We start from the raw sequence: 22,701 nt of genomic DNA on the forward strand, positions 1-22,701 counted from the left end.
TGAGCCACCACCCCTGGCCTAAAGAAACCTTTTTTGTTATGGAAATTTAAAAACACGTACCTGCTCAATGATCCTGGGATATTAAAAAAAAACCAAACCCCAAACCAAAACCATACCAAATTAGAGAATAGTTTGTCATGAACTTGATGTACCGACCACCTAGCCCCAAGAATTAGCAGTACAGGCCAATCTTGCTTTTTTCTAACCCCTTTAATCTCTATCCCCCTCAATTATTTTGAAGTGTTTTCCAAGAATCACACAATTTTCATCTCTAGATATCGCAATAGGTAACTACAGGATAAGAAAAAGACGAAGAACTTAAAAACAACCACAACACCATTATCCCACGAAAAAACAGTATTTTTTAATATTATGAACTAACTAGTCAGAGTTTACATTTGTTTTATTAATTAACCCCACTTTTTTTATTAAGTTTTTTGATAATTTGCTTGACTTGGGATCCAAATAAGGGTGGTTGTGGTTTGGTTTTTAGATTGGTTTATATTTCTTTTCAGATAAAATGTGTCATGGACTCATCTGGTGAGCCAGGCAATTGGGCAGGGGTTGGCGGGTGATTCTTCTGATCCCGGAGTCATAGCCTGAGGTGGTTTGGTGATGTTCAGCTGATGAACGGGTCATTTGCAGGGTTCGAGTGGCTTTGATGCTGCATCTGGTGACGTGAGGTGGATGCTGGAAGGTGAGGCTCAGCCGACTCACGCCGAGCACTGCAGAGTGGACGGGCTTCTCACACAGGTGCTCAGCGCTCCCAGAGGGCGTGCTCAACCAGGCCCAGGCAGCAGGGGTGAGACTTCTCATGCCCTAACCTCAGAAGTCCCAGAATGTCCTGTCTACCAAATTTTATCCATTGAGCAGGTCACTCAGGCCAGCTTGAGAGTCGAGGAGATAGAATGAGAGTCCCCCTGTGTGTGGAAGGAGTAACATGGAATATTGGGCAGTCTTTGATCCCCACTGCAGGTTTACATTTTGCAGGGCACGAAGCCATCACCAGCCACTCTCTGGGTGTCACAGTGGTCATTTATCCTTAGGTCCACAGGTAAGCGTGGCATTCGAGGCACCAGTGTGTCTGTGGCTCTCTACTCTTTCTGAACGTACCTGTACAACGTGTAAAGGTGGCAGTCCTGGGACAGAAGTGACTCCTCACTTGTTTGCCCTCAGGAAACTCTGATAACTTATTCCTTTTTGCTCCTACTGTCCTTCCTACCATTGTTTTCTGTCTCTGAGCACCACGCCTACTGGCTTTGGCTTGATGTTATCTGCTGGCTCTGAGGGTAGAAGCTGGATACCCCATGTGTGGTTTGTGACCCCCATTCTGCAGCCCTACACACCAGCTTCTCCTATGGCTGCCCCAACTGCTGCTGGTGCCACACACGTGGGGCTGGGGAGTGAGGGAACGGAATTGGAGGGGTGGGTCTGAGTCCGATTTGGAAGGACAAGAATGCTTTCCTCTAAGTCAGGGCCCGTGAAAGCGGGCCTGGGGCATGTGCAAATTAAATACAGCAGAGGTGGCGCAGTGAAGGGGCTGAGATCAGCAAAGGACGAAGCTACCGAAGTGCTTGTTGTTGTGACCCACTGACTGCTGGGCCCTGGAGGGGTGATTCCAGGGAGCATGACCAGATTGTCCAGCTGCTGGGCTGATGGTCAAGAACTCTTGGCAAGAGAAAGATGACCAGGGCTATGGAGAGGGAAATTTTTGTGCCCAACCTGTGGTCTTTCCAGATCCCTGATCTTGATCCCAGAAGCTGGTAGCTCCCAGGGGGCTGAGTACTTGCTTCTGCTGTCACCACCTCCGAGAGCCAGGCTTGCCTTGGGGTCACCACTTGAGGGCTGCAGCCCAGAGCATCTTCTGCAGAGGGAGGAATGGACTCTCATCTGAGATCCCTGCTGGATCCCGAGGCCATGTCACCCCAGATTTAGCCCACACCATGCACGTCACTTAGCTCTGTAAACCCACAGAGGTGCCTTTCCCAGCAACTCACATTCCACTGTGGGGACAGGGCCTGAGCAGCCAACGGGTTCTCCCTGGTGTCAGTGAGCCATGGGTCCATGGATCTGTGTGGGGCATCTCCTGGGCACCAGTCAACCTCTGTACCTGCCTTGGGATGGTCAGAGGAGGAGGCAGATAGAATCGCACTTGAGGCAGATAGAATCTCACGTGAGGCCACACATATAAGAACCCTATTGGAGGAGGGCTGTGGCCTGGTAGGCCTTTCTAGGCGCCCTGGGCTCTAGGGGAGGGGAAGGGGAAGTGAGAAAAAGAGAGCCAGGCCCTTTGCCTGAAAGTTCATGACCCCTCCTGTCTGGCCAGCACTGTGGTCTAGGAAGTGGCTAAAGTGGCCTGGTCCCCAAGGGACTGAGGCTCAAGAGAAGGCTCAAGTGCAGCCCTTATTTGTGTAGAGCTAAGTAACCACAGGGGCCAGCAGCATGGACACAGGCCAGCAGCACCCTGGGCTTCAGAGCTCACCCCGCTGGCGACTGCTCATGTGGCCCCGCTGTGTGGATGGGCCTCTGCCTTTGCATAACCACAGCTCTACAAGTACAGGTGCCAGCGAGTCCATGTCCCCGGAAAAGCTAAGTGTGGGCTGACCCACAGGGGTACAGGCAGAGAGCTTGTCCAGTAGGTCTCAGAGCAGGTCAGCCTGGCACTGAGCTGCTCCCATTCTGAGGACGAAGGTGATGTATGTGCACTTGGCTGAGGAACCAAGGCCTTGTTCTCTGGCCTTGCTGACCAGCTCCTCCATGGGGTGATGGACTTTTCCACCTGAACCTTGTAACAGTCCCCAAAAGTGCTGGATGCTGCATCAGATACTCTGTTTCATCTTCCTCTAGTTCGGGCACGCCACAGGCTGATGATTTGCCACTTCTGAGTGAGGTGTCTTTAAATTCAGCTCCGGGGAACAGGTGGTGGTTCCAAGTAGAGTCACAAGCCTCCCAGGTTGGAACATCAAAGGATCTTCAGCCCTCCTGATGGAGTGTGGAGGCTGCAGCTGGGGTGGGTGAGTGGTGAAAGGACTGCGGGAGGGAGGGCACCAGAGCTGCTGATGGCTGTGCCCCTGCTCCCAGGCAGCTGCCTTGGCTGGTCTTCTTGCTCTCCTGAGCCCTGTTTCTCAGCCCCCGTGGCTGTCATTGGGCTTCCCCAGCTGTGGCCTGTGCCCTGGGGACAACATGTGCGGATGGGATCAGTAGGATCTGTGCTTGGGCATTACAGGCCAGTTCTAGTCTGTTCTGCAGGACTGGAGGGCCCACAGAGGAGGGTGCCAGTCTGTGATTGCCTGTTCACGATGGCCAATGGCGACTCTCAGTCTGCAGGGTGTAATGTGCTCTGATGGAAAATCAGAGTCCCAGGTCATAGCTGCCATAGCAGGACATGCTGGTGGCAGGTCAGCTGGAAATGCCAGCTATGCATCACCTGACAGGTGTTTGCTGTGCTGCAGAAACACCCTTGGTGAGAGGGGCTGCAAACATGGGGGAGGGGCTGATGTGAGCCGTGTCAAGTCAGAGAGTGGGGGGTGGGGCTGCTCGTGCTCGGGTAAGACTATATGTGTGTATGTAAAACAACCGCCTGGCCTCTGGATTGGATTTTGTTGGTCAAATGTGCTTAGTTTAGGTCTCCAATTTTGGGTGTTTTCAATGATTGATGGAGCATAGTGGAGTCATTGCAGTAAAGTCTCTGGGTTGGTGAGTGAGGAAGGGGGAGCCTGGACAGAGGCCCTGCAGAGCTGCAGTTCGGTTTCAGCTCCGCCGCCTACAAGCCTGTGACCCTCGGCGATTTCCTTACCTGTTAAATGGGGCAATGGCTCCTGCCCACCTTCCAGCTTTGCTGGGGGCGGCAGAGGAGAGAACCCTGGGAGCCAGGACACAGGACGGATGGAGCACGGAGCTTTACGTGTTGTGTATGGTCAACAAGCATTTGCTGTGCTACATTTTTAGTGATCTCATTTTAGAAATGTTCCCTGAACAGCTCAGGTCAGAAAGGGAGAAAGCGGAGACTGGACCACAGTCCATGTGCTGGGTCAGTCTCTTCTCCGCTCACGAAATTGTGTCTGGGTTCATAGAAGCAGATCGAAGGGCCTGGTTGAAATAAGCACAGCAGCAGCTCAGAGTCTCCTGGGACTGAGAGGCCAGCTGTGTCCTGACCTTAGTGTGTGTGTGTGGTTTAACCAAAGCTTCCACAATGGGGAACATTTGGTCAATAAGAAAAGTGGCAAGGAGCACTCTGTTGCATAAATCCCCAAACTGTTCATAGACGCTGAGTTTTCCGTACCCATAAGAAGGGCTGAATTTCCAGGGCTTTTCCTTGTGGACAATCACTTGAGCCTCCTGAACAGAATTTTATGGTATTTTTCCACAAACAAAAGTGGTCACTTATATAATTTGTAAACTATTTAACTTGTATAATTTTAATAACTTGCTAAAAATAGCAGCAGTTGTAATACTTGAATCTGGGACATTTCTCAGTATATTAATTAAAAGGGCTTGTGAGACTTGAGGAAAGATTGTCATGAGAGTAGATGGTAGCTGTGTCCTGGCATTTCTCCTTGTGTGGGTCTGTCATTTATCTGCATGTTTGTGGTGTGTGTGGATGAGTGTGTGAGATGAATTTGAGATCCATATAAAGAAACTGTTAGAATTAATCAGTGCAGGCTGACTTCTGTAACAAACAGCCCCATATTTCACTGGCTCAGTACTCTAGAATTTATTTATTTGTTTATTTTTACATTGATGCATTTGTGGGGTTCAGTGTACTGATTTGATATACAATGTGAAATGCATACATTGAACTAACACATCCATCCCAATTATACTCTTTTCTTAATAGTTTTGAAATGTACCGTTGTATCATGTATATTAAGTGAGGTTCCCCCCAAATACCCTCCCTCCTCCTCCCTCCCCCCCTTAGAATTTATTTATTAATTCATGTAAAATCCAGTTGGTGGTACAACCTTGAGTTGGGAATAGGGAGAGAAAGTCTGCTGTGTCAAGACGGTGTCATTCAGGGACCAGGATCCTGCTCCACAGTGTCATTCAGGGACCCAGGCTCCTGCTGCCATATGGATGTGCCATTCTCCAGGGCCTTAGCCTCTCCTCTGTTCAGCTAGCGGATGTGGGAAGAGAGTGCACAGAGGACAACAGAGTGGGTTTTTATGGACCAGACGAGGAAGTGACAGATGTTCCTTCTGCCCTTTATCCACTGGCCAGAATGGTCACACATCACCTACTGTAAAAGACACTGGGGAACTCGGTCCAGTTGTGTGTCTAGAAAACAGAGGAACATATAACAGGAATAGGTGTGTGTGAACATAAGGCATTCCCCATCAGTCTAGCCAGTATGCAAACTAGTACATTGAACCATCCCAGAATGGGCAAATAATCTTTTTACTGAATCAGAGGATAGTAGGTTAGTATTTACGACATTTCTTTGAGATTTGTTTGCTTTTCAAGAAAGCAAGAAGCCATTTAAAATGAAATACAGCTAGCCACCCAAGGGACGGTAACAAACTGGTCAACGTGTGAAGGTGGCCAACATAGGAACTAGGCCTACTGTGCTGATACGTACATGGGGTGCATGTCCGGTCTATGAGAATTAGGTCAACTTAAGGAGGTGGCCACTGTAGGGAGGTGGTCAGCTATGGAAGTTCTATTGTATTTTATTAGTAAAGTTTTCCCCAGTGTTTGGGTAGACTTTTTATTTTTATATAAAGGTCTTAACACATATACTTCTTGAAAACATTGCAAAGAAATTGTGAATGGTCTAAGATTTTACCCTCCTTGCAAGCTACCAAGTTGGTCTGTCATAGTTTCATGGATTCTGGCAGAAGAGATGGGACTCCTGGGTCAGAGATTTTATCTTCTTGTTCTCTGCAGTCTATTCACTTCCTGGCACTTAGAGCCCTCAAGTCAGTATTAGTGAATGAATGAATGAATGAATAAGTGCTAGTTACTATTGTGATCTACTCTCATCAAACCCCTTCCCTTTCTGTGTCCCTGTCTCACTGAAGGACATCAATGGACTCTCAGTTGCTCAAATCAGAAACTAAGGGCCACTCTTGTCTCTCCCCATCATGATGGAAACTATTATACGCATGAAATGCCAGGCATCCAAATGGTTTCCTCATGCGCCAACTCGCGTTGACATGATTCTGCTGTTGCTGGCTTTGAGGATGGAGGAAGGAGCCCTGGAGTGCAGGTGGCCTCTGGAATGCGGGAGAAGGCAAGGAAATAGATTCTCCCTGGAACTTCTAGGAGAGACTGGCCTTGCTGACAGCACGTCCGTTTCCTATTTCTGATCTCCAGAACTGCAAAATAAAAGAGTTTGAGTTGTTTTAAGCCAGGCTGTTTGTGGTAACCTATTCCAGCTGCAGTGTTGAGAACCGATTCACCTGGCAATGAGAGGAACCCAGCCCTCCTTGTGTTTGCAGGATGAGCACAGAGGGGCCGTGAGCCGGTGGGTGGGCATGGGCAGGGATTGGAGAGTCTCTGAAGCAATTTCCAGGCGAGGTTGGAAGTGGAACCAGAGGCGTGTGCTTTTCCTCTCCCACGGTACTGAGTTTCCAGCGTGTTCCACAGGGCATGGGGACAGGTGGGGAAGGAGCCGTTACATCAGCACACAGGTGCCCCTCCGCTGGACAAAACCCCACCCCGCCCTGTGCTGGGGGCAAAGGGTTTTTGTAGCGTTTCTGTGGCTTCCAAATTGCCTCTCTTCAACATGATTAAGATCTAGGAAGTTTGCGTGAGCTCTCTTCTCCTGGCTGTGATCTGGCTGCCAGGAGCGGGGCCTTTCTTTCTTCTCCTGCTTGCTTCTCCCTCTTGGTTTTCCAGTGGAACTTGAAATTAATGAGGATGAAAAATAACTGCAGGTGAGACTTCAACGGCAAATGTTCTGAATTTCTAAAAGGAGAATATCAAAAGGAAAAAAATATTCTAGCAGCATCCGAAAGGAAGGAAAGAGAAAAACCTGATAGCAAAATGAGACGTGAGATCAGGCAGTGGGCGTGGATGGTGGGGAGACACGGGAAGTGAAGGGCCTCGAGGAAGAGCTTGTAACCCGCTGGGGACTCGTGTCTCCCACAGAGGGGCCGATGGGTGGAAATGTGATGAAAAAGGGAAGTCCGGGCATTTCCCACAGACGTTAGGAAGACCTGAAAAGGGACGTGCGCTTCACTAACAACTGATTTTTCTCTTCTGATCGTTTATCTTCTATTAGATGCCTTTCCTTAAAGCTCTACCACATTAGAGAGGATCAATGGCTTTTGGAATGAATGCACCCTCTTTCTCAAACTTCCTGAATAGTGATTTTGCTAGTTGATGTTGCAGTCTTGGAGCACGGATGACATATTTTCCCATAGCATGGCATCTTGGTGCTGTTTTCTTCCCTGTGCATTTGGGAAATCAGGTACATTTTTTCACCTGATTTCAAATATCTACATGGTCCATGGTTGAAAGGAACAGTGCGGAATGTTCTTTGCGAGTATCTATCTGTGAAAAATGCAGAATGCTTCATCTCAGCACCACTATGGAACTTTTATGTCCTTGTTGAGGGACTTTGTGGGTTACTCAGTAATCATCCTGTTTGGAACTGCTTAGAAGTTCTGGAAAGTCTCTTGATATTGGTAATTAGCCTGTGCCGCTGAGCTGACAAATAGTCTTGATACTCAGATGTTTCCAAACACTTGCACATAGACACGCTCCCTGGTGCCTTTCCTCACTCATCAGAACTTCTGTTTGCAGCTGTTTCTCAATCACTTATCAGTTGTGTTAATTATGCTTCATCAATTTGTTGAAGTTTGCTATCTGCTGTCATGTATAATCATAACATTGTAATAAAAGCCAGCAATTTGTAGGTGATGGCAGATGGTGAGGACCCAGATGGGTGCCAAAGAAAGAAATGAATTTATAGATCACATGACAATATTTCTGTCTTTGAAGGGCCTTCCTTGTTCTCCTGTGAAATTCGTGTGTGTGTGTCTTGAGGACATGAGCCTCTGAAATACTTTTTCTCTGGAAAGTCAATACGATGCCAACTCTCCATGACAACTGTTGAAAACACACGGACACATTAAAAAAAACCCCAAACAATAATAATAATAAAATTACTGGAAGCAAGAGTAGAGAGCAGCCAAGGCAATTAAAAAGTTCTGAATAGCACATCAGTCATTTCTGCAGTTGCAATTTCGATCATGTTGGAAATTGTCATTGTCTCGAATCCCTTTGATGAGAAATCTCTCTGGGTTCATTGTAACTCCCTGGAATGACTGTCTTGGACAAAACAAGTGTCATTTCTGGTTTTTCTTGGGAGGGGGGAGATGGAATATTTCTTCCTACTCTTGAGCAGGGTGTGATTTTGTGATTCCCTTGTATGAAGCTTTGGAGCAGATGGCATCTGCTGCAAATAATTTGAAATCCTGGGGAAATTTTCTTGGGTCAGCTGGGTGGTGAGGACTGTGCCACCTCCCAGGGAACTAGTTACTTGGAAATAAGCAGGATCTCCACAAGGGTACACAGCTACTTCATGCCAGGTGCCCACCTGGAGAGGGCAGATGCTGGTGTGGACACGTTTAAGTGGGGAATGTTGGTCCATCTCTCAGCCCTTGGGGTTGATGAGTTCTCAATGGACCTGCCCTATGCAAATGTGGCTCTGTCCCACAACTTGAACTTCAGTTAAGTCAGCCTTCAGCTACAATCACGCTGGGGTGGCATTCAAATGAAGACTGCCCCAGGGGATCTTGTTCTGAGTTACTAGAGTTACTAATCTGGAAAGTAGAGCCTCTTCCAATGGGGAAATGACATCTATGTGGCTTCCCGTTTGGGTTCTGGCTACTGTCACTGGAATCTGTGGTTTCTTGCGAAAGGAACCAAGACAAAGACAAGCCCAGGCCCTGGCGCCTCCACTCCAGAGACTTGGCCATCTGAAGATGAGAGAGGAGGAAGGAGTTTGTCCATTTCTTCCTTGCCCTTTGGTGGCTGATCTTTTTCCGAGGAGTGAATACTCTGTCTCCCCCTCACAGCTCCAGCACCATGAGAGCACAAGTCTAGTTCATCATCAGACTTTCAAGAATCTCAAACCTTTAACAGACAGCCTCTGATTCAGTGGCATCTTACCCCCAGAGTGTTCTGGAGGCCCATAGTCAGTAAGAACTGAGCCAGACACCCAGCCTTGTTGCCCAGACTGTGAGAAACTCCCAGAGCCCAGACTCTGCCTCCAGGGTCTTGTCTGTGACGCTCTGGAGGCTTCATGGACAGTGTTGTTCTAACAGAGGCCGGGCTGGGAGAGGTCTTCACAAGCAGTCCTGGAAACCCCACAGCTATTACTAACCTTTTGGTGCAGGAAGTTCCAGATCTAAAGTGCACAGTACCCTGCCAGGCACCAGATCTGGAGCAAGTGGGGGAAAATTATCTCCTCCACGATGACCCCATTGGAGGGGTTGTCAAACTTTTTCTGTAAAGAGCCAGACAATGGATATTTTAGGCTTTGCTACCCTTCTGGGCAACTACCCACCTCTGGCATCCTAGACTGAGAAGGGCTATAGGCAATACTTAAGGGAATGGCTGTGGTTGTGTTTTGATAAAACTTTATTTACAAAAATAGGTAGTGGGCCAGTTTTGTCCTGTGGACTATAGTTTGCAGATTCCGTCTAGAGTAGCTCTCTTCCCATTAAAAAAAAAAAAAAAAAAAAAAGGTGCTAATAAGCTTCTTAATAGCTCGTTGGATCTAAAAGCATAAATTTATGACACTGTGGTAAGAGCAGAACAGATAGAGGGGTGCAGCTACTGGGCATCTAATATATCCCGAATGGGGGCTCAGGTTAGGTGAAAAGACTTGGAGGATGGAGAGGGTCTGGGGGAGGCTTAAGTGCAGTGGTGCCTAAGGTGGGTTTTGAGGATAAATTAGGAATCCCAGGAGATCAAAGCCAGAGGGTATTCAGGAAATACTGGATCAGGTCATGCAAAGGCACGGAGACTTGTGGAGTGCTGGGTGTGGGGCTGCATGTGTTCAGCTGTGTCACTGCCTCCATCGAGGGGCCACCACGGTAGCAGAGGGGGCTGGGGAGCCGGGCCAGGGCCAAGGCTAAGGTTCTCAGCATGCACACAAGAATGCAGGCTTTCTCCTGCAGGCACTGTGGAGATGAAGGGGCATTTGTGGCAAGGGACAGACATGATCAGAACTGTGAGCAGGGGAGAAGGAAGATCCAAGGCCAGTGGGGTCACTGGAGCCATGTGGGAGCTGACACCTGCCCTGGCCTGAAGACCCTGGGTCAGCTCTGAGATCTTGGCTCCTCACCCTGTGTGCATCTCTATTTCCTCATCTGAAAAATGCTAGTGTGGCTACACCACACCAAAGGACAGAGAGGCATCTCAGGGCATGATGAGTGGTGTTAGGTGTCGGCTGGGCAGGCTACAGTACCCAGTTCTTCAACCAAACCACACCCCAGCTAGATGTTCCTGGTAAACATCTGTGGCCAGTTGGCTTTAAGTAAAGGGGATGATCCTTCGTAGCCTGGGTGGCCTCATCCAATTGGCTGAATGACCTTAAGGGCACAACTGAGGCTTCCTCATGGAAGGAAAGGTTCCTCTGTGGATCACAGCATCAGCTCCTGCGCTGGTTTCTGGTCTTCCCTGTACAGTTCAGCCCTGCCCCACCAACCTCACAACTGTGTGGAAAGCCAATTCCTTGAAATCAATCAATCAATCAATCAATCTCTCTCTTTTCATATACACATTTGACGTACATTATAAAACATGTATTTATAAAATACATTTATACACATTATGGTAATACGAGATAGATGTGTATATACACACACACATATACACTTGTCAACTGATCTGTTTCTCTGATGGAATCTTGACCGATACACAAAGGCAAAACAGAGCTCGAATTGTAGTGATACATTTCATTAATAAAGTGAAAGTTTGATGATATGCTTTTCGCTGTTAAGGTAGGAAAAGGTCTCAGTCTGCAGTGGAGAAGGCGGATCTCCACTGGGGCTTCTGTTGACACAAATACTTGGGAAATGGCTGATCCCCCAACCCAGCTGAGGCTGGACGAGCCTGGGCAGAGGTGTTCCGTCATGATTCCCAGTTATGAATCAAGAGCCTGGAAGGCCTTGCTGGCGCTTGCCTTATTCCAACTCCGTAGGCAAGATTATTCCTCATACACCCCGGCAGGGCTTTGTGGGCAACTCCAGTGGTGTATTAGGCATTATTCACCCTTGCTAATGCGTAAGTCATCTCTTGGAGAAGTGACTTCACAGGCTTAGAGGAAAGTTGTGAGCCTTAATCACCTGGCTGGCGTTCAGGCCAAGTGCCAGGCAGGGGGACGGCTTTCAGGCTAAATCCCTGGCAGCCTCCTAGGGCTGGGTCTTTGCACAAAGAGCCGCTCTATTGAGTAGCCTCAAAACCAGCTTGTGGGAACACAGATCAGCAAGTTCTTGAAGTTCTCACAGACAGAATCTACGGTACAATTTGATCAGTGGCCTCTGGACAGGAAGGCCCAGATTTTTGGAACTGAGAGGGCAATGGGCAGGGAGCGCGACCACTGGCAGGGCTCAGAGGGGCTGGGCAGAAGAGAGTCTTCCTGGTATCAGCCACCTTTGCAAAGTACACACCATGAAACAGAAACAGAAGAGACCTGGGTCTGAGGTGTGGTTACAGGAAGCAGGAACGTTCACGGGTTTCAGTTGCTGTTGGGGATTCAGAGCTCTAGACTGGAATTGGAATGAGGGATTAGTCCAGATAATTAAATCCTCCCTGCAGGTTGCATCCTACAGGGCCAATGCAACTTTGCAAAGGTAACAGCTGCACTGTCATTCCCAGGTGGCCCCAGAGGCTGTGCTCGGTGGCCTTGTCTCTCAGTCCACACTTGGTGTTTAAGGCCAAAAGTTGAAGAAAGAAATAAACACATGATTAAAGGAAAGAAGGGAACGAACAACTTCCTGGAAAAGATCAACCCTAAACCATGGAGGATTACGGAGGCCCTACACTCTGATCCAGTTGCTGAACCTCTGACTGGAGGTGCCAGGTCTCACAAAGAAAAATACAGGCTGTCTGAAGAAACGGTGCTGGGCAGTGGAAACCCACGTGCAAAAGGACAGAGTTGGACCTCCCTTTACAGCATTTACTGAAACTGGTAAAGACCTAAATGTAAGAGTGAAAACTGCAAAACTCTTAGAAGAAAACAGGAGTAGATCTTTGTGACATTGGCTATCAAAAGTCTTCTTGTGACCGCTCGGCACCAGCCATCACTGTAGCCAGAGGAGCCCATCAATGGAGCCTTGCAAAGGAAGGGAGTTCTGACACAGGCTACAGTAAGGATGGACCCTGGGGACAGTATGCTGAGTGAATAAGCCAGTCACACAGGGACCAATGGTGTCTGATTTCACCTGCACCTTCCGAGAGCAGCCAAACTCACAGGGATAGAAAGAAGAATGGTGGTTGCCCAGGGCTGTGGGGAGAGGGAAATGTGAGCTTATTTAATGGGAACCGAGTTTAAGTCTGTGGCGATGAAAAGTGCTAGATGGTGGTGATGGCTACACATCCGTGTAAAGTACTCTAGGACATCAAACTGTACAATTAAAAATGGCTAAAATAGTAAACTTTTTTTTTTTTTTTTTTGCGACAGATTCTCACTCTGCCATGCTGGGTAGAACATCATTGTGTCACAGCTCACAGCAACCTCAAACTCCTGGGCTTAATCCTCTTGCCTCAGCCTCTCAAGTAGCTGGGACTACCGGTGCTTGCCACAATGCCCAGCTAAAAAATAGTAAATTTTATATCATGTATAATTTATCACAATTTTTAAAAAGCTTAAACAAAAAGTAGAAAAAAGCGAAAACAAACAAAAAATGCATGAGGCACGACCTCCTCAGCCTGCAGCTAGAAAGTACTAGAAGCTGAACCTGTACCCTTGCCAGTCTCTTCCAAGGTCCATGGCTATAACCACTCTTCCTTGTGGCCATTCATTTTTCCAAGCTCAGCTCAGATTCCCTTCCCTCTCGTAGCATCTCTAGGTCCTGAGGCTGGAAGCTGCTCTCTTTTGCTTGGCACTGTGGCATTTGGGCTCCTCTGGGAGAAAGTCTGCTGTTCCATTTACATGTCCACCCGTCCACCTCCCTGCTCAGGCTGGGGAGCCCTGGAGACAGGCTGTGTCCTGTCCATCTTTGTGTGTGGCTCCGTGCCTGGCATAGAACTGGATGCATGAGCAGCGCCGGGGCTGCTTCCTCGGTTCCTCCTGCACAATGTGAGGTGGTCAGACCCCACCCATCCATGAATCCCAGGAGTCTTTGCATGAAAGCACGTGGCTGCATAAAATCCCACCTGTGTATTTCAAAGTTCCTTCCATGCTGAGAACCCCCTGTGAGTGTGATGAACTGAGAAAAATGATTTCTGTTCTGTGAGGGCATCAATATACTAGAATATTATATCTTTCATAGCAAGGAGCAAATCTTATTTTTCTCTTGTTCTTATCTTTCATTGATTTGGAGGCTGGATATTCTTTGGGGGAACATCTTGAATCCACAGTGTTCTGAGCAAGAAACAGACTTACTGGGTGCAGCTGGCATCGTTAGCCCAGCAAAGCAGCATTCTGAGTTGTCCTTTGTCCTCACAAATGTGTTTGTCTTGATACTCTTCTACTGGGCACATTAAAATGAAGACTTTCTGCTCAAGAAAGGAAACCTTAGATAAAGTGACCAGAAAGGTGTCAGACTGGGACGGAAAGGTGTCAGACTAGGATGGGGGTGGGGAACCTGCAGCCTTAAGGCCATGCGTGGCCTTCTGGGTCTTCAAGAGGAGCCTTGATTGAATCCACATTTTCTAGAACAAAACCTTTTATTTTCATTAATGGATTTTTTTAATTTATCTTTTGTATTTGTGTCTTAATTTTAAAAGGAACATATTTAAAATACCAAAGAATAAAATAGGTTTCAACAAAATAATCCCCCAGATTGACCAGCACAGTCAGAAATTAGTAACCCACAAGGGCTAACTTGACGGCTGCTACACTCATGACTTAGCTCTAACTTCCGCACCTGACTGCACCACTCCTGCACGAGGCTGGTTGGTGAGAGTTTATGGGGGTCAGGGACACCAGTCTCTTATCAGCTTTTGACAGCAGTGCACTGTTCCTGTTGGAAGTGGAGCTTGTGAAGGGTTGCACAGCTTGGCAGCACTTTTAAATTGCCTGATTAATAGAGGCAGCACCTGTGGCTCAAAGGAGTGAGGCTCTGGCCCCATATGCCAGAGGTGGTGGGTTCAAACCCCGCCCCGGCCAAAAACTGCAAAAAAGAAAAAAAATTGCCTGATTAACAGTGCATCATGTCAAAGGAGATGGCGAGAACGCTGAAGGCCCCAAACAGACTGTTCAGTGAGGACTGAGAACTACAGTATTGTCGCGTTTCTGCTAAAGATGAGATGATTCGCTTGCTTTGTGATGCTGCAGTATCAACCTTAACGAAATTCAGTGCTCCTCAGTGTTACAGTGTTCATAAGGGGCACATATATTTTAAATTAGAGGCACGGAAGTTTCCATTGCAGAAATTGAAAGATGAAAAGCAAGAGCAAAGGTGATTCTTTCACGCGGCAGTGAGGCCTAGAGATAAGGCCACTGAAGCAACTTACATGTGTAAAGCAGCTTATATACCTGGGAAAAGAGAAAAGCCATTCCATCATGCAGAAATGTGAAGGAATCCCTTGTCAGCGTTATAGGATGCTCAGGCCCCAGTAACGTTCCAAAGTACAAACAACTGTTTCTTTCAAGAAGAACCACACCTGATCAGCAGCATAAATTAGCCTTCAACTTAACAACTTCATGCAAGACTCCGAGATAGAATTCAATCGCGTTCGATGGATCAGCCGATACTCTCACTTGGTGCAGGTTTTATACTTCATTTGAGTCATACCAGAACATTTTCTTTGCTGTGAAGAGTTACGTGCTTTGGACACTCTTGGAAACAGAACATGGGGGATAGATATTTTCAACAACCTTTAAGATAAGTGTTGTGAAGTTGGGCTTAATTTGGTAAATTTATTGGGTGTGAGTACAGACAGTGCACCTTCTAAGACAGGAAAACAGGAAGGGTTAATTGTACAGATAAAAATAGTAAGATCCAGATGCTCTCATTCCTTTTCATTGTATCTTGGATCAGCAAAATCTCTGTGCTAAAGCTACTATTTTAAGTGACACTTTGCAACAAGCTATAAATATTGTTTACTATATTCATGTAAATGCAACATGGCATGGTTAGTTTCCTAACATTGCTAAAGTTAAACAATGAGGTATTCAGCGTGGATTTGCCATATCATTCTAAAGTGCATTGGCTATGGCAGAAACAGGTGTTAGCCAAAATTTTTATCTCTGTAAGAATAGTTAAATTTTTTGAAAAAGAGAATCAGCAATGTGAATTATTAAAAGATTTCCCCAAAGGAAACGCTCACAGCAGCATTTCTGTGAGATGCCACGTCAAATCAAAGTGACTTGATGATTTCTTTGCAAGGTAAACTAAGTCTATCTATAATATGTGGCAAAACCCCAAGCATTGGTATCAGATGAATGGATGAAGAGTAAAGAGGCTGGGCTCCGGGGCTCACTCCTATAATCCTAGCACGCTGGGAGGCCAAGCAGAAGATCACTTGAGGTCAAGAGTTATGGACACCCCTGAATAAGAGTGAAACCTAGTCTCTACTAAATATAGAAAAAATTAACTGGGTGTGGTGGCATGTCCCAGCTACTTGGGGACTTGGGAGGCTGAGGCAGGAGGATGGCTTGAGCCCAGGAGTTTGAGTTTGCTGTGAGCTATGATGACAGCACTGCACTTTAGCCCAGCCAAGAGTGTAAGTCTCTTAAAAAAAAAAGAAAGAAAGAAAGGAAAAGATGAAAGGATGAAACAGTGGTACATTTATACAATGGGATGTTACCCAGCCCTGAAAAGGAATGACATCTAGCTATGTGTCACAACTGGAATAAACCTGAAGTGCATTAGGCTAGAGAGACAAGCCAGATACAGAAAGGAAAATGTCCTGTGAGGCTACTCGTCTGTGGCATTAAAAAGTTCACATATACAGAGATAGAGAACAAAGCAGTGGTTACCAGGTGCCGAGGGAGGAGGCGAGGAGGAAGTGGGGAGCCGTGGGTGGGAGGGGACGATGCAGCATACCTGTGGCCCGAGGGGCCAGGAGAGCAGGTCCACAGGGCAGGGCTGCAGGAGCAAACTCACAGTGCTCGTGGCTTCACGCTGCATGACAGATCTCAGCGGCTCCTGCCACAGGTCAGCAGCAAAATGGGCAACTACGTGAGGTGGCGGATCTCTTACTTTGCTTCATTATTGTAGCCTTTTTACCTCTATATGTGTCCCATAACATGGTGTTGAACTCCTTGTATAAAGAGCAAATTTATGTTTGAAGAAAGGAGGCATCACATTTTGGCGATTGTGATACTGAGCTACAATGAACAGTCTAGCACAAATGTGTTTATGATAAAACGATTTTTTTCTTCTGGGTAGATGCCTAATAATGAGATTGCAGGATCAAATAGGAGGTCTATGCCCCTCAACCCAGGAATGGATTAACAAGCTGTGGTATATGTACACCATGGAATACTATTCAGCCATTAAAAAGATGGAGACTTTACATCTTTTGTTTTAACCTGGATGGTGGTGGAACATGTTCTTAGTAAAGCATCACAAGAATGCAGAAGCAAGAATCCAATGTACTCAATTCTATTATGAAGGCAGCAGATGAGCTAATACAAGGTGGGGGTAGAGGAATGAGCAAGTGGGGAGAGGGGAAGGGGGGGATGGGAGGTCACAGAGTATGGCACACCTCTCGGGGGCAGGACACAATTATAAGAGGGCCTTTATCTAACAAATGCAGTCAGTATAACCTAATTCTTTGTACCCTCAATGAATCCCAACAATAAAAAAAAAAAAGAGAGAGATGTCAGACCTTCTTCCCCCACCCCTGCTCCCCACTCCCAGGCCAGGGAAAGGTCATGTGCACACACAGCAAGAAGGCTGCTGTCCACAGGCCGTGGAGGGAGCCCTCCCTGGGAACCAGACACACTGGCACCTTGGTCATGGACTTCCCACCTGCAGAGCTGTGAGAAAACAAACTTCTGTTACACCACCCTGTCTGTGGCATTTTGTTACATGCCCCAGTGGTAACTAAGACAGACCAGGAACTTTAGATCAGACAAAACTAGACTGAAATTCTTGTTCTTCCTCTTGCTGAGTGACCTTGTATACATTTTTAAATCTTTCTGAGCTTGGTGAGTCACACAGGATTAACACACCTTGTTGGAAGGTTTGTTGTTAGGGTTAAAGATAACATTTGGTCCTGAATAAAGAGCAGGTTCCATTCAGCTATGGAATATGCCCCCCTGACAGCCTAAAAAACAAATCTTGCCCAGTCCTTGCATTTTGAAACAACTAGTATTTTGTCATTTGCAAGGTGTGTGTAAAGGGACCATATTCCAAATTCATTAGCAGTTTCTATTTACTTTTTTCTTTTCTTTCTTTCTTTCTTTTTTGAGACCAAGCCTCAAGCTATCCCCCTGGGTAGAGTGCCATGGCATCACAGCTCACAGCAACCTCCCATTCCTGGGCTCAAGCGAGTCTTCTGCCTCAGCCTCCCAAGTAGCTGAGACCATAGGCACCCACCACAACGCCCAGCTATTTTTTGGTTGCAGGCGTCATTGTTGTTTGGTGGGCCCAGGCTAGATTTGAACCCGCCACCATAAGTGTATGTGGCTGGTGCCTTAGCCACAGGCACCGAGCCCTATTTACTTTTTTCATTGAAAGCTTGCTGCACACAATTCTCTTGGGAAGAAACCAGTTCCTAGCCCTATTAGTGTGGGTGAACAGGAGGTCATGACTGGTCTAGACATCCCAGCAAGGCTCTGAAGACCTGGGAGCTTGCAAGTAGCCTGACCTCTTCCCCTTGCACCCGGCCAAGAGAAATGCACTTTTGCTTCAACAGAAAAGGTTTATGAAAGAGCTTGAATGTTTGCTTAAATATTGTGAATGCTTTTATTCTAGACACACAACCAATGTTTAGCTAGACACTAAATACCCACTCTAAGGCGAGTTTTTGTGGAGGTGCCAAGAGCACTGAGAATTAGGCCCGGAGACAAGCTGTGCCTTTTAGGTAGACTGGGGAGGGTGTGTGTGGAAGGGTCTTTGCCAAACTTGATTTTATTGAGGACAAGTCTTGAAGCTGCTTTCACAACAGTCCAAACTATTGGCACTAAACATTCTGAAAAACTTTGGGTTTTGAATTTCTGCTGAGCCTGAATTTTCACAAGCTTGGTAGAGTCACTGCGTTCTTGGATCCCAGGCCTGGTTCCATATTTCAGTGTCCTAACCAGCCACTCAGTATGTGGAGAGATTCCAGAAATTCTTCTGTGCTTTTAATAGCTTGGATTCTGAAGGGAGGAAATGGGAAATTGGAGGACAGTTTACACTACCCGTTTATAAGACAGATTAAATAATACTGATGTTCAATCTGTCAGAAAGTTTGGACAACTTACAAGGAACCTACTCTGAGATCACAGGTGAGCTTCCCTCCCTTTCTCATGGAGAGGGACGACTGTGTGTAGCTGAGTTTTCTGTCTCCCTTCCGTCCTGGAGTCTTGTCCAGTGCTCAGAATTACAGGCTCATCCTCATTCCTGAGGGGCCTGCCCAGTTGTTGACATCTTGACTCATTCACCATTGAGGATTCCAAGTTCAACACAGCCTTTCTCAACCCTCGGTGAACTTCATGGGCAGTCAGACCATGTGTGGGGAAGGTGGTCAGCAGGAAAACGTCCTGAGAGCTCAAAAATGTTGATCAGTCACCAGCGTGAGTTTCCCATCCACTAGGAAGGCTTCCAGGTGTTGTTCCTTCAGACTCTCTTGGTCCTAATGCTGTGTCTGGAATCCCAGCATCGGTTCCAGTCTAGAGAACACAAGGGTGGGACCCCTCAGAGGCACCCCCCATTCTGTAGGAAGTGACAAGGAGCCTCACTCAAAAACCCACATTGGGAAACTGGCCCTGGCGAGGAATTTCCTGAAGGTGTAGTTTCCTTCTCATTAAATAAAGAGATTTTTAAAAGTTGGTTATCTGAATAACTGGCAGCAGAATTCTTCTCAAGGAGGAAATTGCCACAGTTTTCAGAAGACGCCTGCAGGAAAAGATCCTCAGAGTCTGAGCACCGAGGGCTCCTCCAACCTGGGGGGCTGTGTAGAGGGGAGCAACGCTTTGTCTGAGACAAGAGAAGGAGGAAGAGATGGGCCAGGGAGGAGAAGGGCAGGCCGGGGTGGAGGAAGGCCAGTTGTGGGCGTGGGGCTGGGACCGGAGGTGAAAGGACTGCTAACCGCGGCTGGGGCCCCTTCCCTGTCCCACTGCTCTTCTCCTTCTCTGGCGCCTCTAACTGCCAGTCTTCAGGAGGGCCTGTCCCCTGACAGGGGGACAGTCAGATTGTGGTGGCGTGTGTGCACACGTGTGCCCACTTATGTGTCTGTATCCATGTGTGCTTGTGCGTGCATGCATGTTCACACGTGCCTGTGTATTACATACTCGTGTGTGCTCGGGCTCACACATGTATGGCTCTCCATGTGTGGGTGTGTGGTTAGTGCACCATGCTCAGCTGTGCATGTGTATTCATGTGTGTAAGGCAGTAGGGGCTGTGTGGGTCCACACAGATCAGGACATAGACCAGCACATACTGGGGGACACATGCCCCCCCCCCCCAGCACTTGGACTATGAGGCTGTAGCCTCAGGAACCATCAGAAGTAATGGCAAGGGCTTGCAGAGACCTCTGCTTTACTTGGAGACTGAATCCTATGTTAATCTCACCCCAAACACCCTCACAGGCCAGGCACCATGGCTCATAGCTGTAATCCCAGCACTTGAGGAGGCTGAGGCAGATGAATTGCCTGAGCTCAGAAGTTGGAGACCAACCTGAGCAACAGCAAGACCTTGTCTCTACTAAAAATAGGAAAACTAGCCAGGTGTTGTGGCAGGCACCTGTAGTCCTAGGTACTTGGGAGGCTGAGGTAGGAGGATCACCTGAGCCCAAAAATTTGAGGTCGCTGTGAGCTATGATGCCACTGCACTTTACCGGGCTGACAATGAGACTCTATCTCAGGGAAAAACAAAACAAAACAAACCCTCAGAGACAAGGTGTCACATCCAGACCACTGTTACCTGTAGACCTGCCAAGCTGACGTGACATTACCCATAACACCTGCAGAGTAGTCCTCAGAGGTCTAGGCTCAAGGCAGTGACCCTCTGACTGACTGCTAAGGAAATGCCTGCATTTTATAAGTGACCTCTGCTCTGTTTATCTTGTCATTAAAACATAGCTCATTATCAACTGTGACTCCAGCTGGACTAAAGAACTAAAAAGTGATGGTAAAACCGCAAATTCCATAGAAGAAAATACAGGATGCTATCTTTGGTCCTAGGGGTGGGGAAAAAATTAATGAACAAAAATGTAAAAGCATGTAAGCAAAAATGTCAGTAAATTGTTGTTGCTCATGAGGACTCCACAGATAAAATGAGAGAAAGATGACAGATTCGGAGCAGGTGTCAGGCAGCAGAAAGATCAGTCCCAAACTGAAACCAAGGAGGACTGTCTGAGAAACCCCTACACTGAGCGTGCTGTCCTCACCATCTTAGAAAGTGAAGTTGAGAAATTTCAAAACATTTATTAATTCATGTAAAAGAACAATAATGAATTTATTACCTGTTGATATAAATAACATATTTTTTATTTTAACAACCCCTGCATTTTTAAAGACAAATAGTCTGATAAGAACAGAAGCATAGTTTTATATTTTGTCAACTCTCTTTTAATGGCCATTTTAATGTTTAATGGTTGATGGTTGCATCTGACATCTGCCTCTGTTCAGCGTTGCAAGATCATGCGTCGCAAAGCTCCGGGAAAACTCCACTGTCCACTGAGAGAGCAAGAGCGGAAACGGCAAATAAGGTCCCAGTGTTATCAAAATAGCTCTGACCTCACGGAGTTCCGGAGGGTTCTGGGGACACTGAGGGGTCCCTGGCCTGACCACACTTCAGGACCTAGGGGCATTTGCCTTTCTGAAGATTTGATGTAGCACCTGGATTCTAGGAGCCATCCAGAGCTTGATTCTAGAACCACACATCTAGTGTTCTGGGGTTTAGGGCTGAAGTCTGGCTGAGATCTTAGGGCATTAGCCTAGAAACGGGGGGTTGGGGGCAGGGGAAACTGAGGTGGGCTGCTCAATGGCACATTATTTTAGTGTTTATTTGTATCTTTTTATTGCTCCTTTCCCTGACTACAGGAAGCAGGCGACAGCTGGCTCATTGATTTTACTGATTGCTTAATGAGTGCATCCTATGGGATAGGTGTTTTACTAGATAATTTCTCTTGCTAAAATTAGCTTATCCTTTGCAAGTTGCTACCTCTTAATATAACAAAGAGTTTAGAGTCAAAAGAGTAAAATGTTAATGGGAATTTGAAGATGCTGGTGAGCCCTTAAATTGTCCTGATAGATGTGATCTATCTTTCTTGTAATCTGTGGTACCCAACCACTTTTTTATAATGGGGAGAATTTCTAGCTTTCTAAGTTTATGTGGAGTAAAACAATGTACGCTACCTGTTGGAAACCTGCTTTTCACAGTCGAGACACCCTCCTTGAGGACCCCTGGGATTATGTGTGATTCATTCATGGTTTTGGTGGCCTTATCAGGCACTGTGCTTGGTGCTACTGAGCAGGTATCATTTGAAAAGTGCATTTGGAATAATAAAGTAGGAAGAAGCAGTTACCCAACTTGAAGACTTACTGTGCAGCTATAGGGATCAAACTGCACAGTCCTGGTGGGGTGTAGATCACAGAGAGGTCAGTGGGGCAGAAGGGAAACCAGATAGAGGCACGCAAATGCAGCCGGCTGATTTTTGACAAAGGTTCAAAGAGCCTTTTGCTGGAAGGATAGGCTTTCCAACAAATGCTCACGATGAAATTAAACATCAAAAAAAAAAAAAATTAACCTACCTCGCAAACCTAGTGCAAAAATTAACTCAAAGTGGATAATATGGATAACAGATAATGTAGAATAGAAAACTCTAAAACTTTTAGAAAAAGAAAACAGAATAAATGCTCAAGGTACTGGTCTCAGGTTTGCAAGGTGCTGGCAAAAAGTTCTTTTTATTCCCAGCTTTATGGCAGTATAATTGAAAAAATTGTACATATTAATGAAATGAAAAGTGTATTTGTGTAATTTTGCAATTGCAAAGTGTTGACAACAACATACTTGTCCTCTCAGAGGTGACTGTTAAGGATATCATGGGGCCTCCCTGCAATGGAATAATTGTGCTGAAACAAGCAGGCAGTGTGTGGCGTTGACGGCCAGTGAGGAAAGCGTACCGAGAAGTGGTGTTAAATCAAAAAGGAAGGTACGGAGCAGGCCCACAGCATGCTATGCTTTGTGTAAAAAGGGACAGTGGTGGTGAGAGGCTGTACGTGCCCAAATTGCCTAATAATCTTTGAAGAACATAAAGCCACGTGCTGACAGTGGACAGCGATGGGCCGTGAAGCCACTTGCTGACAGTGGACAGCGATGGGCCGTGAAGCCACGTGCTGACAGTGGACAGCGATGGGCCGTGAAGCCCTGAGCTGACAGTGGGCAGTGATGGGCTGTGAAGCCCTGTGCTGACAGTGGGCAG

General features: G+C 46.9%; 1 long non-coding RNA gene across 3 annotated transcripts; it reads left to right on the forward strand.

Annotated features, from left to right (window-relative positions):
• Positions 1-405: 405 nt before the first annotated feature.
• Positions 406-22,689, forward strand: LOC111728717. Of its 3 annotated transcripts, none has more exons than XR_002775932.1 (3): positions 406-1,054; positions 2,848-3,010; positions 22,302-22,689. It is a non-coding gene; the product is annotated as an uncharacterized LOC111728717 (long non-coding RNA). The 3 variants fall into 3 exon arrangements; XR_002775930.1 differs by lacking the exon at positions 22,302-22,689 and adding an exon at positions 6,018-6,345 and having other exon boundaries at positions 2,848-3,014; XR_002775931.1 differs by lacking the exon at positions 22,302-22,689 and adding an exon at positions 6,018-6,345.
• Positions 22,690-22,701: the final 12 nt, after the last annotated feature.

The sequence above is a fragment of the Otolemur garnettii genome, unplaced genomic scaffold (assembly GCF_000181295.1).
Source record: "Otolemur garnettii isolate 467f Iridium unplaced genomic scaffold, OtoGar3 scaffold00180, whole genome shotgun sequence".
NCBI classification, from domain to species: Eukaryota; Metazoa; Chordata; class Mammalia; order Primates; family Galagidae; genus Otolemur; species Otolemur garnettii.